This window comes from Rhagoletis pomonella, unplaced genomic scaffold, assembly GCF_013731165.1.
Source record: "Rhagoletis pomonella isolate Grant_MI unplaced genomic scaffold, Rhpom_1.0 Rhpom_scaffold_00006, whole genome shotgun sequence".
Classification (NCBI taxonomy): domain Eukaryota; kingdom Metazoa; phylum Arthropoda; class Insecta; order Diptera; family Tephritidae; genus Rhagoletis; species Rhagoletis pomonella.
Window position 1 is genome coordinate 67,819,883 of NW_023458560.1, and position 18,942 is coordinate 67,838,824.

The window sequence follows — 18,942 nt, forward strand, 5'->3', positions numbered from 1 at the left end:
TTTGCGCTAATTTTTTCGGTTTACTCGCACGAGTGCCACTTTAAGTGACGTACTCGATTCATAACACTGACATACGGATGAACTGATTTTCTGATGTGGGTTGGCTTTTGTCACATACACACATACTCATGTGCATACATTAGTATGTACCCCCTTACGAGCAAACGAAAAAAAAATTTGTCGTACACCCCTGAGTGTGAAGTATTTTTGCAAGGCAATTCCAAAAATTGTTTTTTCGCCGAACCTAGGGGGTCACGTTTTTACATTTTTCGGCGACATCTACAGTCGGCAAAAAAAAATAAAAAATTAAATAGGTACTGGAATAAACAAAAGTATTATTATTTTTGGAGAGTTTTAATTTACTCACATTAGGGTGGTACGTTGGAAATGATAAAAAGAAATCTGGCGATAAGTACTAGAACGGGGTAATTGAGGTCAATGAACTTTAGAACAAAATGAGTTTCTCCTCGATACAAAAACATCGACATACCATACTTTAAGATCCGATTGTCAATGTCGAAGATGACAAATGACAGACAGAAATAACAAATCGCGACGCACAAAAAAAATCAAAATAGCCTTCGAATCAAAATACGCCCTTAGCAAAAGTTTATTGATTTTTGGCGGGCTTGATGATGATGGTACGTTAGGGTGGTAGAATTTGATATCTGGCGAGTAAGTACGGGGTACCTGAGGTCAATGAATCTCGGATCCAAAGAAAAGACAATATTTCCACAAAATACTGCCTTAGCAATAGTTTAATAATTTATAAAGAGCTTTAATTTACTGACATTAGGGTGGAGCATTGGCGTGATAAGAACAGATCTGGTTGCTAAGTATTACAACGGGGTTTTTGAGATCAATGAACTATGGAACAAACAAATTTTCTCGTTCATATAAAATATCGGTACACTTTAATTTGAGATTCGATTGTAAATGTCGAAGGTATGACGAAAAATTTAAAAAGGAGTTGCTCTATCTTCACTTAGAAATATTTTTTTTTTTCGAAATTGACTTGCCAAATTACTTTAAACTCAGGGTTGCACGGCGAACTTTTTTTTTCTGGTACGGTCTAATGTACATACATACATATGTAGATATATCATCGTTATCCGGAGAAATGCAGCGCTTATTAGTTTTGTTTTCCACAGCATTCTTCAAAAGCGCTCGACCACTTGAAAATGGCTAATAGTGGCATAAATAACCATTAGTACATTAGCGTGTGTGTGTGTGTGTGTGTGCGTTTGACTTGATAAATGTACGTGCTTATCTTGTAAACAGCATACATATGTATGTAAGCTGCTGACAAGAACAATATTAGCTAGCCACTGAGAATGCATTAGCTCCTTCTGTGTTGATGTTTAATGTTGGAATAATTTATTTTCTAATATTTGCGCAAGCATTCGCGGAAATATGTGTAAATATTTGAAAACTGCACGAAAGCCAGGCATGCATGCAGTAATGGGCGAAAATCAAGGCAGAGACGCAGGCGAATCATTAAGATATTTACCAATTTCATAAAAATTTCCAACTTTCTATCTAGAATATGAAGAAAACTTTCGAGTATGCAGTTTTATAACCCATTCATTTTTGTGTATCAAAGTGCAAGTTTCAAATGCCTAAATATTAACGTTGATTTTTTATATTCAAAAGCAAAAAAATAACAAAAAAAAAAAATTAAGAAAACAAATAACTTGATTTTTTATATTTTTTTTGCCCAGGGATGTGGAGCATTTTCTTCCATAAAAAAAAAAAATAAATTTTGATGATGTTCTATATGGAAAACTGCATACTCGAAAATTTTCAAAGAATTCTAGATAAAAAGTTTGATACTTTTATCAAATTGTATGAAATTTTTCTGAACCTTTTTTGTGCAAGCTTTGAAACATTTATTTATGAGGTTTCTGTTAGAAATCGAAATAAAATTTAAATGAATTATTAAAAATGAATAAATTAACATAAGCAAGCAACACCATTCTGAATTTTGGTGTTATTATTTTGTTTGCAACTGTATATGAATCGATTTGGTTTTGCTAGTGCCCAAAAAAAATATCAAAATATGGTACAAGTATACAAGTTGTCAACAGAGGTCACCAGTAGTTTCCAAGCATCCCAACAAAAAATGTTTACTTCAAACAACATATCTGATCATGTTCCATACACACGTACATACTTAAGTATCTTTTACGCATTGTAACAAATTGGTTAATCGATATTCCATATCCCCTTATGGGTCTAGCTACATTATTTGGAGATTCTTTTGAGAATGGATCGGCATGATTTGATATCCATGTTTGAGTATTCCAAAATAACTTGTATATAATTAAATTAAATTCGACTTTTAAAATAGATGGCAACCCTCTTCGAAAAATTTTCCAGATAAAACCTTCTCAAACATCTTTCATCTAACACCCATATTTTATTACCTATTTTATTTACCTAATTTGTCTTAATTCAAGTCGAATTTGAATTTTCCAACTGGTGGCAACCCTTCTAAATATACATAGTTTAAAAAAACCTTTCCAAACCCATTTTGATTGAGGAGAATCTTTTAGCGATTAATTTGACTTTTTAAATAATTTGAATTTAACTTTTTAAACCGGTGGCAACCCTCTTCAAATACCTCAGAAATATTCTTAAAATAGAAAGTAAAGACTTCTTACCACTCTTTCGTTTGACACACATAATTTAATATTTCATAATGTGCATAGTTTAGTTAAATTCGACTTTTCACACATGTGGCAACCCTCTTAAAAATATTTTTAAAATAAAACCTTCTTAAACACCTTTCGTATGATAGATGATTCATATGTCAATTACTTAATTGCTGCAATTAAAATTGAACTTGATTTTTTAAACATGTCGCAACGCTCCTAAATATAATTAATTTCTAATGATGTACATCGTTTAATTTAATCTAACTTATGAAATAGTTTGAAATTAACTTTTTAAACATGTGTCAACCCTCTTCAACATATTTTCAAACATGAACCTTTTTAAATCTATATCGTCTGACACCCAAATTGTCATACATACGTAGCTCGATTTTGCCTAAATATAAATTTAATTAGATTTTTTAAAAGGTGGCAACTCTCCTACATGTAGTTAAGAAATAAAGCCTTTTCAAAAACATTTCGTTTGATACCCATATTGTAATAATAATAACTTATTAAATATTTTGATTTTAATTTTGTAAAAAGTGGCAACTCTTTTCGCAGAAATAAAACTTTTGCACATCTATAGGCCTTTTAATTTGAAACCTCAGTTTTGAAAATCGAACGAACGGTGCAGATCTAAACACGTTAAATAAGAAAGTCGTCCTTAAACATTTTATGAAAAAAGCACTTTTTTAAGATTTTTTTGGAACCAAAATGAACACCAAAGCAAAAAAAAAAGAATCGGAAGATGGCGGATAGGCGGATATTTAATTTTTTCAATGATTGCTTAAAATAATATTTATCGATTTAGTACTGGCCACGCCGGGTTATAAAATTCAGATGTAATCCAAAAACCCCTCTACTTCAAAAAGTCAGAAGCTGCCATCAATTAATTAATAATTGCGTTCCAACAGCGCTTATAAATAGTAGATGAATGAAAAAGTATTTGCAGCTTGAAAAAAGCGAAGCAATTAAGCTACTGAAAAATGTGCTGAATTTTTCAGTCTATTCAATGAAGTGTGGCTTGTTTTCAGGCAAATGCAAAAAATCCTTCGCATTTTTTTTTTTTGAATAAATTTCATTGCAGTTTATTGAGTAATTGGTGTATTTCGGCAGAAAAGCTTTCGCATTGCCGTTAATTCGCAGAAAACTATTATACCTTTTTCCAAGTATATAAATGATATGAGAGCACTTCAGCACAGCTGCAGCCTGCCAATTGGAGTGGATTTCAAGCTAAAAAACTGTTCAACTCCAATTACAATTTAATGCCGTTTTACCGGGAAAAAATGTCAAAACCGCACGGAATTCACTTAATTTCCAGCTAGCCCACGTCACGTTGTTGCGGCAAACCGCAGCATATTTACAACAACATAAAAAGTGGATTTTTTTTTTCGCAAGCTATCTCTCATACGCTCCTGCAAGTGGGCGTGTGTGGCAGGCACACGTGCGCATGTGTAGCCACACTTATTTTTTTGTCCTCCCAGTTGGTTGTTTGTTGCTTGTGGGCTAGCTTTTAGGTCGCTAGCTATTTACACCGCAGCATCAAATGACTGATGACAGAGTAAATTACAATTAGGTTCAATAATACCCGAACAAATACAAATTGTGTTTGCCACAAGCGCGCGCGCGTCGACCAAATGTGGTGTATTTATAGTTGCTGTTGTTGTTGTTGCTAAGGCTAATACGACCGATGATGCGCCGCTGCTGCTGCTGTTCAAAAATCCTTTTAGGCCGTTAAACCTCTGTTGGTTTGTTTGTATTTACGCACTCAATGGCTTATAAGTACGCACAGCTGTAACATGCCACATGTCAACAGCCATTCGCTCAGCGCCGAGTTAATTAAGAGGTAAACAACGCACAATTCAACACACAAACAAAAGCAAAACATGGACAGAAACACAGGACACCCAGTAGCCCAACAAACCAAATCGAATCGCGAATAGTGTTTTCAGTGGTTTTGTTGCTGTTGCCATTACTTGTTGTTGTTGTTGGTTTCGCATATGTACATATATGCCACAAAATCCCAGAATCCCACCAACGGCTGCATTGTCAATATTGGCTACATAGGCTGTCCGTAACGGTTGCACTGTTATTGTTGGTTGCCCGCCGCATTAGTTGTCACTTCACCACTGCATCGGTCTCTCTATCGCCGGTCTCGCGCCTTTTGTATCCTCTCTGCGTTCGATCCGCAGCCGGCAGCCACCACAGCCACACCTCTTCAACAGGCTTGTGCCATATTCAAATTGGCTTTTGTAGCCGTTCCAATAGCGGTTTTGCGGTTGTGTGTGTGTGTGTGTGTGGTAGTAAGCTACACTCTGTTACTACCCACCACCTCTGCAGCCGCAAACTGGCTTTGGTTGCCTTCACAACAATTTGGTCGCATCAATTACAAGTGGTTGCTGGCAATCAATAGTTTTCAATAGAAATGTATTTTCTGTCGCGTATAAAAGCGATTACTCCTCCTATCCCAACTCGGTTGGGCGTGGGCATGACCGTGAATGCATTTGACATGCAACAGCCACCTAAATTTCATTCAATTGCAATTTTATAGTGGTAACTCTTGTTACGCTTGTTTGCACGCTGGAAGTCGCGGAATCAAAAGTGTCAACGCAGTGTCAGCGCAGATACTTGATTGCATGGATGTATCTACGCTATCGTTCCGCTTTTTTGCTCCCTTTGCATACAATGAAATGATGTGATTTTCACGCGGTTGGAGAAAAAGGTAACGTTCACTTGCATATTTTTTAATTGAATTTATTAAAAACTGGTAAATACCCGGCGTACTTCACTGCGCCTTAAACGTATTTTTGTGATTTTTGATACCCGTATTGTAATACCTCATTTATTTTATAAATTTAATTGAACACAATTTCTCAAACAGGTGGCAACCCTCCTCAAAAATATTTTCGGTAGCAAACTTTCCTAAACCTCTTCAGTTTGATACCCATACTGCAATATTCAATTTATCTTATCAATTAACTTAAATCACCTAAAAGGTAAATCACAAAATAATCGATTCCTTTCGGAATTTTGCGAGGCAAAAGCCGAATACTTTATAACTCGCCATAGTAAAGTTTAATCAGAGTTGATTTGATAACTATTTAAACAGCATGCTTTCTCAGAAAATTAACTAACACATAATCTCCTTAAAGCTTAAAATTCCTTAAAATATTAATATTTTAAAATACTTACAAAAAACTTGACCTAGAATGCAAATTAAATTTTATTTCATAATTACATAATATAATTTAATTAATTTTATTTTTACTTTGTTCTCTTTCAGCCACATTAACATTGCTTGACCAAACACAACAAAGTAGCTGGTGAAAGTGAAATACATTTGCGTAGGTATGTATGTATGGATGCGTTGCTTAATTTATGTGAAAATTTCAATGCAAATTCAGTATATAATTCATTGCGCGAATATGTGCAAATTACATCCAACATTTGTGGTCATTAAATTATGATAAAAAACAGCAATAAAGCATTAATTTGAAATTTAATAAATAAAATCGTGTAAAGAGCGCGATTGTGCCAAATTGATCAAAAGAAATATGCGATGGTGAAATAAATCGATGAAAAGAATGAAAAGCTCACTAAAACATATTAATAAATAACGGTAGCAATTTATGTATGCTGCAGAAAATAGAACAGTGTGGAAATACCCAGTAGGAAAAGGTTAATGATTACGACTAAACGACAACATGAATTCCAATCGTAAACAAATTGGTAATCTGTAGTCTTTAAGAAGACGGCAAAACAAAAGTTTTGAAAATTACATAGTTAACGAATTTCATAGAATGAAAACGTGTTTGATAATTAAGGGAATTTCCGAGGTCTCGCAGAAAGCGAAAACCGTATATTCTAAGATATTTGAAACTTATCTGCTTCTACTGGAGCTTATTTGAATGATCTATACAGTACAGATTGTGGTTGCTTTAAATTGATCCTGTAATATTCGGAAATATCCATAACAAAAAATTTTAATTTAGTCCGCAACTTTCTACTAAAATCCAGCGTCTCTCCAATTTCATCTTTCAGCTCAGTTTGGCGTTTTTGTAATAACTAGTCTAAATATTACGCTTGACAAGATGCATAGATATTGAAAAAGGAGCATACCCTGCGATATAATTTATCTATTCTGCCCTTCACAATACTTTGTCTCTTAGTTCATACCGCAGAAAGTGTTTATCCTTGCCCATAGTGCACCTAGGCTTCTCTCTCGAATTCTTGCGTCATCCCAACACTCAAGCGATAGTTTCAGTGGCGTCTCTTTAGCTGAGTCGGCAGAGCCCTGTTATGATGCCTATGATGAGTCATTTCTAGGATCTTCGCTGATTGTGTTGAACCTACTGGAATAAATGTTTTTTTTTTTTTTATTTCGGCAATGTCTACGTTTGTTAATATCTGTATATCCACTACAGAGTGCCCGCTTTCACATTCCCGTTCTTCTCACAAATCCAATGCTGGTTCCTAGTTTTTACATAAACTTAGATACCATGACCTTTTTTTCCATATGTTTTGTTAGGCGCTGTTTAAGAGAGTGCATTTGAGTGCCTTTTCTTTGGCGAGATGTAGTGTCTCAGGCTGGAAAGTTACCTTCAATGCTGTATGTATTTGGACACTTGCTTCCATAAAACATTCACAGGCTAGACGTTCAATTTTGGTGAGAAATTGTCTCAGATTGGATTGAGTAGTTCTCGAAACCTAAGCAACTGTGCTAGAGGTAACTATTGGTCATGCAGAGTGTTTATCCACCTCATAGGACAATGTTGTTTGGAGGGACGGAAACTTAAAATGTGCTTAGTTTTCTCGGACTGATACTCATACAATTTATTTGGAACCCACGTACGTAATCAGAACAGAGTTTCATCTATGACTTCGCTGCTTTATGAGATAGAGAGACCACCACCAGGACACAATTTATTTAAATGACTACTCTTCGCTTCCTAGAGTTTGAGCGAAACTCCGTTCGGGACTACCTTCCAGAGCGGCGGAGACAGTAAGAGTGCCGCAAAGTGTAACTTAATCATTCCAGCTCATAAATGACCCTCTTCTAAGCCAAAATTTTTAATAAAAAAGATAAAGTAGAAAATGGCATGGCATCCTTCAGTTGGCATGTCTGTGCAAACAACAACAATACCAACAGCATTCACAATAATTTATTTGATAAACCAAGACTCGAAACACTCACGGTTGGTGTAAACAGACGAAATACAAGTGGCGGAGTGGTTGGTTGCCTTCCAGTGTGTGAGTGCATTTCAATTGGTGCTGCGTACTCGTAAGTGTGCGTACAAGCAGCTGTTCGCTTGCACATAGCTCAAGCAAATGCGCCGGTTTATGGCAATAAATTTAACGTGTGCCGCTGAGAGCAGTCAATGTCGAACAAGCCAGACACGTCAGCTTCGCCCAAAGTGGCATTCAGTGGGTTCAGAGTAGTCGAACAAAAAGCAAAAACAGAAGAGACAAAAAAAAAAACGCACAAAACCAAATTACTTGCACTGCCAGTGCCACAGTACAGCTATCGGCCACTAACTACACTCCGCCGATAGAAATTGCTGCAACAAATGTGCAAATGTGTGGCATAGTGGCGCGTAGGGCGTCAGTCACAGTCAACAGCGACAGTTATGGCCGCCTGGCTGTCATACGGCAGATACCAAAGATGACAGCCAGCATGCGAGGTATGTAAATGACAAACATGGCGGAGCGACTGACTGACTGACTGATTCACGTTGATGAATTCAGTTCATTTCGTTCGCGTAGCCGCTAAAATGCGTTGCAACTGCTATGCCATGCGAGTGTGCGTGTGTTTGTGCATTTACAATTGCATTTTCAAGTGGTGCAGCGTAGCATTTGAATTATGACATACATACATATGCATGAACATGCTGTTATACTTTCAGCTGATAGACATTACCAGTCGAGCGTAGCTAGCAGCCAACCGGCAGACAGCCGTAGCGGAAGTCAGCAACGATCCGCATGGATTCGCACTGACAAATTTGCATATAAATTCGGTAGCAACCGCTTGTGGGGTATTACTTCGAAATGCACACATTCATGCTCTACTACTCGTATCTGCATTTGCACTCATGTATGTGCATTTAAATGAATTTCGCATTTGTGCTTTTGGAAATATGTATTCGCATACCTTTGCGCTCATAAATACAAGCAACTAACCAGAGTGAGCCCAGCCACCAGCCCAGCCCATAAGCCCACCCCAACTTACATTTTAAGATATGCAACACTTTTGCGCTTTTTGGTTCAACTGAAGCGTACTCATTTCAGTGACAACAAAGAAAATTATTTTCGAAGCGCAAAGTCGCACACACACCCACACACACAGAGACACACTCAAACGCTTTCCTGCAGGCGCCACTATCTGCTGTTATTCCAGTGGCAAATTGCCGTTCTTCATCGAATTTGAATGGGCGAAAGTGTGTGAGAAGTGATGTAGGAGTTGGAGTGCAATGCAGCAGCTGCAAGTTGGCGCAAAAGTAGTCGCAAGTGTCGGGCAATTAAGTTGTGGAAGAAGTTGTAGGTGTTTGGAAAACTTTTAGCAAAGTGTTTGTGATTTATTTGATTTGCTTTTTGAAGCGTAACTCCAAGCAAATAATTTGTGTGCGCCTGTGTGGTGTGTGTTTGTTTGCTTAAATGCTCGAGCTAAATATTATTTTTGGCATAAAATTTTATGTAATGAGATTCATAATTTTTCGTAAGGCAGAAAAGTGTAGGAGATGACTGTAAGAAAGATATTTGAAAGCATCAATAAATCTACGTTATATGTATGCAGGGCCGTAGCCAGGATGTTTTCCGCGGGGTGCTGACAAAATATTTTTTTCATTTTCACTTTTATTTCAACAGAGATTGATTAAAAGAAAAATACTGATAAAAATAAAATATTTCACACAACTTGGTTGAAATTCCTGCCCGTATTTCGTTTCTAAGTCAAATATTAGTGGCATTGCGCTACAGTAGTCGAAAAAATTATATCTGCAGCAAATTTTGACAAGTTCTAAAATATTGTTTTTGTTGTTATTTAATTTTGGTTATTTATAAATCATTCTTTAACAACATCCGTACAAATACAAGTTTAAAGGCAGTGTCACACGATTGGTTATTTGACGAAATTTGGTGCATGAATACCTAGATATTCTATATGATATATATAACTTTATCCCAATCACGAAAAATAGTTTGTTGAAATTTTTCAATAGAAGATTGTTGTAGTTTACCAATCTTTTGACTAAAAAAATTCCCAATTTTTTTATTTTGTACCAATAGCCCAATATAAAAATGCACACAATATGGGTATCAAATGAAAAGTTTATGCACTCCCATCAAAGGGTTTTAAAAATACATGCATTTATTCGATCAAAAATTGCTTTAATCAAATCAAAAATTTCATAAAAGTGTAGTATTAAGCGATTATACGCGAATTTTGCAGAGGTTACGAAAATAAAAACTTTATTAAACAGGGGTTAGTGGTTTAGGAGGTAGAGCCACTAAAAGTTGACAATTTTTCCCACATTGAGAAAATTTTTTATTTTTTTGTCCTTTTTCGTCATATTTAAAATTTTGTTGTCTATAAATGAAGCGACGCGTTTCCATTTTCTGGTAGTTTGCTGAGGGGAACTTTTAAAAGTTAATTTTTTTTCTAAAAATTCTTAGATCTATCTGTTTTCCGTAAAGTCTATGTTTCGACCCTTCCTTCAACTTTGGTAGAAGATAAAAAGTCCAAATGCAATCCTCTCAACTCTCCAACTCCTGGCAGCGTTGTAATATTGGAAATTTGAATGAAATATCTCCATAAGAATGGATATCACAACAATGCCTGCCTTTTCTGCCAAAGCTTAAGGCTACTCCTTACCTGGGATATAAATTTACATAGACATTTTAAAGTCCTAATCCAGTTTGGTTGCATAAAAAGGGCCTTAACTTCTTCGCAGGGAAAATGGTGTTCTATCAGTGCTTTCAGAACTAACTTACTGTCCACTAATCATTTTCTCATCATATTAGCGAAACTTGCGACATCTTGACTTGCTTAAAAGTTTTCTCTCCGAAAATTACCACAGAAATCTTTTCGGGTACACACTTTTGTTTTTTCTTTCTCATATAAAGACATCTGATTTTGTATTGTGGAACTATTTTTCGTCATCCCTTGTAAAATTTTGTTTGGAGACAAACCGGTTTCGGGGCGTTGTGTCATCTTCGTGAGAACGGAAAATTATACTGAAGATGGCACAACCAGGACAAGGGATGACAGAAAATCGTTCCACAATACATCACACTCCTCCCCAGTCGAAAACACCAAAAATGAAAATGAGAACATTTGCTTTTGCTTTGCATACTTTTTTCACAATTATTTAATTTTCCGTGCAGCTACTTTCAGTAAAACTCGAATTTAAGAAATCAATAGTTCATCTGATGTGCTTCCCCACTGGTCTGTAGTTAATGCCACTGTTTTTGTATCAACTAATTTGCGCCACTAATAAGCTAAGCTACCACTGAAGCACAAGTTAATTAATCAAGCGGTGCTAATCGATTCTACCACTTCTCACTTACAACTTTTTTTCCGCTGCCATACTCACAACACTGAGTAGTAAGCTGTGTTAGCTCAGGAACTTATAATAAATGTTTTCTTTTATTTTTTATTTTTTTTTTTTGGAGCAACGAGAGCGGTCGTTTTCTTTTAGCTAATAAGTAAAAGTGTTAAAGAAAATAGAAAGAAAAATAAGAGTAGCTTAATAGGAAAAAAAAACGAGAAAAGGTTGCAGAAAGTGAAAAAGATTTAGGTTAGGTTAAAACCAAAGAAAAATTTACAACAACTGAGCACTAAAAATCAATGGACTTTATTAAATTAAGACAAAATGTGCTGGTAAGCAGTTGTGGGCGCACAAGATGGTACAGACTGCAAGTCCATGTACATACATATGTATGCATGTACATTAGGGTGACCCAAAAATAAATGCGGGGGGTGGTGAAGTTTCAAATGTTAAGCTCTCATACCCTAGGCATTTTTTCAATAGAAAAAAAGAATACACATATTTTTTGTTAGTAAAATTATATATATTTATGGAGAAAACATACTTTTATGTAGAAATTGTATATAATTCTTGAAAATCAATACTTTTCGACCGGAAAACTCTGTTTCTTTCTTTTTAAGACTTCCCGAAACAATACCAAATTGTTTATGTAAACATTTTTAGTATTAAAAATTTTTTATGGGTCCCCCAACACATCATCAAGGCGCACGCCATTAATCGGAGGAGCAGCTGGGCCAAACACTTACGTATTGTGTAAGCGCAAATCTATTATTAAATGAAATTTGAGAATTATAAAAAAATTTAAAACTTCATGGGCTTTGAGGCTGCTCTAAATACATTTTTTTCTTAAAAAACAAAAAAAAACGGGTATTCTTTTTTTCATTTTGATACCAACATTTTAAACTTTTTAAACTTTTTTGTACCACCATAATGTACATATGTATGTACATGCAAATGTGTGAATATGCAAGGGTACATACAATTACTAATCAATTCTACGTACAAATACAAGGGCATCTAGATAAATCGTTGATTTTTTATTTTTTTTTTTTTTGTAGGGAATTTTCTTATGCAACTCTACAGATGTTTTCGTTAAATGTTTTATGCCACGGTGTAGACGGAATATGGCGAATGCGTGAAGAAAAGGGTAGCCGATGCCTTGAATGTTTAATACCACTAAGGAGTGTGGGGTCGAAAGCAGGAAGGCGGGAAGAAAAGGGGAAGAGACGACGATGTAGATAAAGTTAATTATATAGATAAAAATAGTAATAGAGATATAGGTAGAGATGAAGATACAGATAAGGAAGAGACAAAGATACAGATAAAGAATGAGATAAATATAATGGCGAAGATAACGATACAGATAAAAATAAGATAAAAATAGATATAGAGAAATGATAAAAGTGCAAGTAAAAATGTAGGTAAAGATAGGGATAAAGATATAATATAAGGAAAAATATATATATAAAGCTAAAGTGAAAGATCAAGTTAAAAATACGATAGAGATAAAAATTAAGATAAAAAAGGAAAAAACAAAGACAAAGGCAAAGATAAAACTGGAGATAAAGGTAATTACAAAGACAAAGATATAGATAAAGATGGTGGTATTATGATACATGTAAAGATTTAGATTAAGATTAAAATTAAGATTAAGATTAAAATGCAGATTAAGATAAAAATTATATATTTTTAAAAACAGATGTGCAGGATGGGGTAGCATCTCGTAGCTGAAGATATCTATGTTTTTTTGCCATAACTCGTTTTTTTCTACCTCAGCCACAAACTAAATGCCGCAGCTGGTACACAGTTTGATAGTAATCTACGAACAGACGAAAGTTGACCGCAGCATGGTTGAATACAAAGTAAAAATTCCAAAAGTCACTGATCTATCAAACTGCCCTCGTAAATAACTATATCTTTATGAAGTGAACTTTGGACGCGTGCTGCGGTGGCAACTAAAAACTGCTGCACTTCCTATGTTGACTAGATTGTTAGGCAATAAGTTTTTGTAGTTATTGCTGTTGCTTTTCTTGTTATTCTTATGGATATAAATAGCAACGTTTACATAGCGCTGCTGCAAATTTAAAGTATGAAAGCATACCTATTTACAACTACGCTCACGCTTACAAACTTTTGTCTGTGAATTATAGCAGAAAATCACGCCTAACCATAATAACGATGAGGCATCAGAGCAACAACCACTGCGCAATGACAGGAATCAGGACGAACAACAACAACAACTAAAAGCATAGGAGTGTGTGTGTGTATGGAGCATATATGTATGTGGAGCGAGTAAGTGGAAGGGGATAGAAGAAGAAAAACTTCGACATAGCAACATTGATTAGACAAACTGCTAACTGCACCTTTACATTTAGCAACGACGAAGCGAAGGAAGGCAGCGACGGTGGCAGCAGACGCAAAAGCCAACATAGTCTTTATGTACTTAACTATATGTAGAGCAGCATGTTTGACTTTCGAAAGAGGTAATAAATACATGAACAAGCATAGATAGACACACACACACACATATGTATGTATGTACCCCTAAAGTTGCAGTGTTGGCCGCTGGTGTTATCGCACTTTTGTATGAGTGTGTGTGTGCGAGTTTTGGCCATTATGTAGTTATGCAAAACTCATATCGCTCGAAAGAGTGTAGAAAAGAGCCAAGAAGCGAAACGAAGTTATTATTAAACAAACATTGCATACTGAAAGGCGCAAGCACACGTACATATGTATGTACATACATAGATACGTAGGCGCAAACAAAATAAATGCCAAGTCGACAGCAAATGAAATTACAATTGCCGATAGCAGCAAAAGTCAACAAGGCAAAGCTGAATACACAGCGCACTCAAGCATGCCGACAAACAAACAAACAAACAAGCAAACGAGCGTACACACGCACACACGCACACGCGCGCATACAAACACTTTTAAAAGCAATACAAATTTCCCTATTAATGCAGCTACTGTTTAGGTATATATATTTGCATGTGCAGCTGCACAAAGCCAGAAAATAGCAAAAGCCACACAATTACCCAGGATATGTATGTACATTAGGGCGGTCCAAAAATGCATGCGATATAGTAAAACCGCCCCCGGTTGTTCTATACCCAAAAAAGTATATAAACCCCAATTTTTTATTTTTAAATCAAAAGATATTTAGAGGTAGCTCAAAGTAAGTTTTCCATGTATTTATATGAAAAAATACAACTTTTCGTAGAAATGGTATAGGATTCTTCAAAATCAATATTTTTCGACCGGAATACTGTGTTTAACCTCAGAAGATTCTAAATACCCAATTATTATTTTTAACCATTTTTTCATAGTAACTATATTTCGTAGGTCCGCCAAAAACCCCTAGAAAATGCCAGAGAATGGAATGGGGAGATAAATAAAAAAATCTTTAGTATTAAAAAATGGTTAAATCAACAATTGTGACTTGTTATTGGAAGTCTCCTGAAGAGAACCAGAGTTTTCCGATAGAAAAATATTGATTTTCAAGAATTTTATACCATTTCCATAAAAAACTGTTTTTTCTCATATAAAATGTATGGAAAACTTTGAGCACTTTGAGCGACTTCTACATATTTTTTTAAAAAATAGGGGTATATTTTTTCCGATTTAGAACAATTCCGACTTTACTAATTTTGCACCACCCTTATGTAGTACATACTAGCCCCGTAACACACTGTATCACCACTCCGCCTTGGCATGGGTCTGTTGCAAAATCCATTCACATACACTCTGACACTCGCACAATCATATTGAGTTGCACTTACATACGTTACGCTGTGGTGCGAAAAAGTGAAAATAGAGCAGATTTAATGTTGCTTCTAGCTGCTGCTGCTGCTTAGCTCACTCACACACTTACATACATACGTGCATGTTCTCGCTAGTGTGAATTGTATGCTGAGTTATCTTTCGAGTTAATGTTTGCTGCCTGAGAAACCATTAAATCAGTGCAGAAGCGAAAACTTTTCACTCGGCTGGTATTTGGTTGTGTGTGGTATAACTCGAAGTAGTAACAAAATTTACTTGTAGAATCAATGTGTAAAGATTGCAGCTGGCTCCTAATATGCTCGTGTGGTTTTAGTTCAATGTATGCATGTAGATATGTATGTGCCGATATTTTCCGTACAACTTTTGAAACAAATTGCTGCATAGTTTGTTATAAATTAGTGCAGTCCTGAAGAAGATAATTTTGCTTGTGTGTATTTAGCTGAAACTGCGGAGCATGTTATACGAAATTCTTCATTCAGTTGCTTCTATAAACTGATTTCTTCATTTTTATGAAACAGTCATTATCGCTTTAGACGAGGCATCCGCTGCTTAGTAGGAGGACAATAGAAGTACTGCCTTTAAGCTGAAGCGAAACACCTCCCTGCTTATCAGAAGTTGGTTTGAGCCATCGCTGATAGGCAAGTCTTCAAAGGATCCGTGCACCTCAGTCAATTCCTCCCTAGTTCGGGGTGCTCACAAAGTAACTAAGTTGTTTTCTAATTCTGCAGGCTCCTCTTTGACGATGACAATGGAAGAAAGGTGCCCTTGGTGGAGTATAGGAATCGTATCTAGAACAATGGCCCTTTGGACTTATTAACGGAATAATCGAAGGTGGATGGAGGGATATGTTGCGAATAGGCGGTTGAGTGTTTTCGAAGAAGAGGTTTGCATATATTCTGAAGTAGGGCTGGCCCTTATCACTTTGTTGATTCGCTCGGAAAAGGTAAGGGAATACCTGACTTCTCTCTCGGTCGCATCGATGTTTCGCTATAAAGCTTTTTTGGATTCCACACTTCAGCAGCATCGCAGATAATTGCACGACCGACGAGCTAACAAGAAAAGGCAATCTTCATGCAAAGAGTTGATCTCCACTGGCTACATGTTGTTTGCTCCGGAAAGATGGAAATACAAAGAAGATAGGTTCTTATGGTTACGGGTTAGCCAGTGGTGGGCAAGAAAACTACTTAAACTGAACCAGTCTTCTGTTATTGGTGGGGATACTTCAATCGCAGTTCATGCGGTAATGGTCCCTTAAGCGCCCACAGAAGTTGCTGTGGAATCATCTCTAGATCAGCTACCCAGCTTTCGCGAGATTAAGGTTTTAATATCTTCAGCCTCACTCCTTTCGCTTTGTTGAAATGGACAGTTAACTTAACGTAGCTTACGTTAGCTTACGGTGATTGTCGTAAGTAGGTGGTGCACTTGGACTTTTAGGAGAATGTAAATTTTTAAACACTGACCACTACATAGTCTACGAAATGCCGCTAGTGATTCCACCGCATCATCCTCAAAAAAAACTTTGACTCCTCAAATACCAATTTCATAAAAACCTGTCAGAACCCGACCTTTTTCGACCGTCACTGATCTAAATGGTTATGCTCTAGTTTTCGGCCAGCACTTGTTGAGCCAGTATCAGGCCGACCTATCCAAGAATCAACCACAACCGCAAAATGACTTCCTTTTGCTTTTAGAAAACCAAAAAAAAACTTTCGGAACTCTAACAGATAACACTTAAGTATGTGCGTATAAGGGTCGTCCTTAAAATGTCAACATCAAAATTTTATATTGTTTACCTTTAGAATTATAACACTACAAAAAATGATTTTTTTTTTTAATGTAGAAATTGACGCTGGGACCACCCTAGTGTCTATGTATGCATCTTAATTCAAATATGCCACTAAAGCAATGCGAAATGCTTTCTAGCAATGCAATCTGAAGCAATAAATGTGCGAAATCTTTTCCGCAGAACAGATAATGTAAATAATTGAGATTTCCTTTCCGCGGACCGCAAAGCCAAACGCGGCCTTTGCCAAAACCAAAACAGCAACGTAGGCAGAAGCCGCAGCCAGTAACAAAAAAAAAAAATAAAAATAAAAACGAAAAAATGTAAGCCATTATTACTTGGCCGCATTTAATTTTATGGCCTGTTGCATAGCAGATTTTGCAATTTTCGCGCGCGCCTCTTTCATTACAAGCTGACTCGTTTACTTATTTGCATTTGACTTTGCTAGGATTAAACTGCTATGGAAATGTACATACATAAGTGTATATATATATATATATATATTTGTTCTACGAATGTTTCCTGATTTTTCTTTCGTTTTTTAATTTTCTTTACGCTTTCCTTGACTGCTTGCATTAAATTTGTGCAAATACCATTAAGAATATTGCAACGGCTGTCAAGGCTGCCGGTGTTTTTTTATGACTTTTCTGCCGTCTGTCAAAGGCGAGGCGGACACACGGGAAAGCGCAGGAGTGAGAGAGGAGCAAATACGCTTTGGCATGTTGGTTTATCTTTCTTTGATTATCCCCACTTCGTTGGTGGGAGTGTGAGCGCCCTTTTATGCAATTCTTTCTTTATACACTTTCGTTTGTCGGCTTAATTTTCAGCTTTATACTTATGTATGTATATATTTTTTTGTCGCTTTGTCAATATTGAAATTAAGGAGAAAAAATGTATGCTGAACGAAGGCAATGCAAAGGTATTTTGAATAATATTTGCATTGCATTTTCCAATGACAGTCGCCAGCAAAGCGTGCAGCGAGCACTCATACGCCGTGTACGCCAGCATACAAATTATGAATTGCACTGTGCACTTTTAATTTTTTTTTTAACGTGTGTGTGCGTACTTCTTTATTTTGCGCACGAAAATGTGCTTAAATAAAAATATTCTATACTGCATTATGAATATTGGTTACCAGTGATGGGCAAGTTGGTTTTTAATTAAAAAATAAAAGTTCAAAGGAAATCAATATTTATGATAATAGTAATCCCGTAAAGTCACTAAAATCAAAATTTTGTATCGAAAAGTCATGGCTAACTAAATAATAGGGAAAATTTACCCCGAATAGTGCCAAAAATCTCGAAATAATATCGAAAAACCTCGAAAATCACAAATTTAGTATCGAAAAGTCTCGAAGTAATACCGGAAAAACCAAAAATTCTCGAAATAATGCTGACAAAAAAAAATAAAACACCAAGTACCCATAAAAGTCATAAATGAATCCAGGAAGTGCCGACAAAAACATTTTAAAAAATCTAAGAAATCCCGAAAGTAAAAAATAAATCTTACGGAATACTGTGTATAAAAGTACTTAGCGTGTATTTATGGCTTTTGTAAATAATGAAAAAAGGTAATCCCTTAAAGTCACGAAAATCAAAATTTTGGAAAAGTTCCGAAATAATTCCGAAGGCCGCTTGGCGAAGTACTAAATATTTTTTGGACACGCTAAAAGCTATATAAAAAAGTAGCCGCGAGAATTACCAAAAATTCATAAATTTTTTTGCAAGACCCGAATCCATAAAACCTTTCTATAAAAAATTTCTAAAGCTTCAAAAAGTGTAATATTCATCTCACATATCCCCAAATAATGACAAAATGTCTCGCAAATCCCTTAAAGTCCTGAAAGAACCCAAAAAGAAGTCATGAATAAATCCGGAAAAGACGCGACAAAATTCCGAAAGTACAAATTAAACCTAACAATATTCTGCGTCAGTAAATACTCTATGAAAATATAGCTCCTGGAAGTTCCTAAAACCTCAATTTAATACCGATAAGTCCCTAAATTCTAAAAATAGAGAATCTCGGAAAATTCTGAAAGATGCCGAATGAATTCCGAAAGAGCCCGAAAAATAAAAGTCTCGAATAAATCCTGAATTATTCCTTAAAAGTAGCGAAAAGCTTCAATGTTTGTAAGAAATCCGCAGAAATCCCGGAAAGGTTGGATGGTTTGTTTCAG

General features: G+C 35.8%; 1 protein-coding gene across 1 annotated transcript in view; it reads left to right on the plus strand.

Annotated features, from left to right (window-relative positions):
• Positions 1 to 5,947: 5,947 nt before the first annotated feature.
• Positions 5,948 to 18,942, plus strand: part of LOC118741174 — a 44,769-nt gene continuing 31,774 nt past the window's right edge. Inside the window, exon 1 of the mRNA XM_036473049.1 lies at positions 5,948 to 6,005. The gene's annotated coding sequence lies outside the window, so the exon portion shown is untranslated. The remainder of the gene's footprint in view (positions 6,006 to 18,942) is intronic.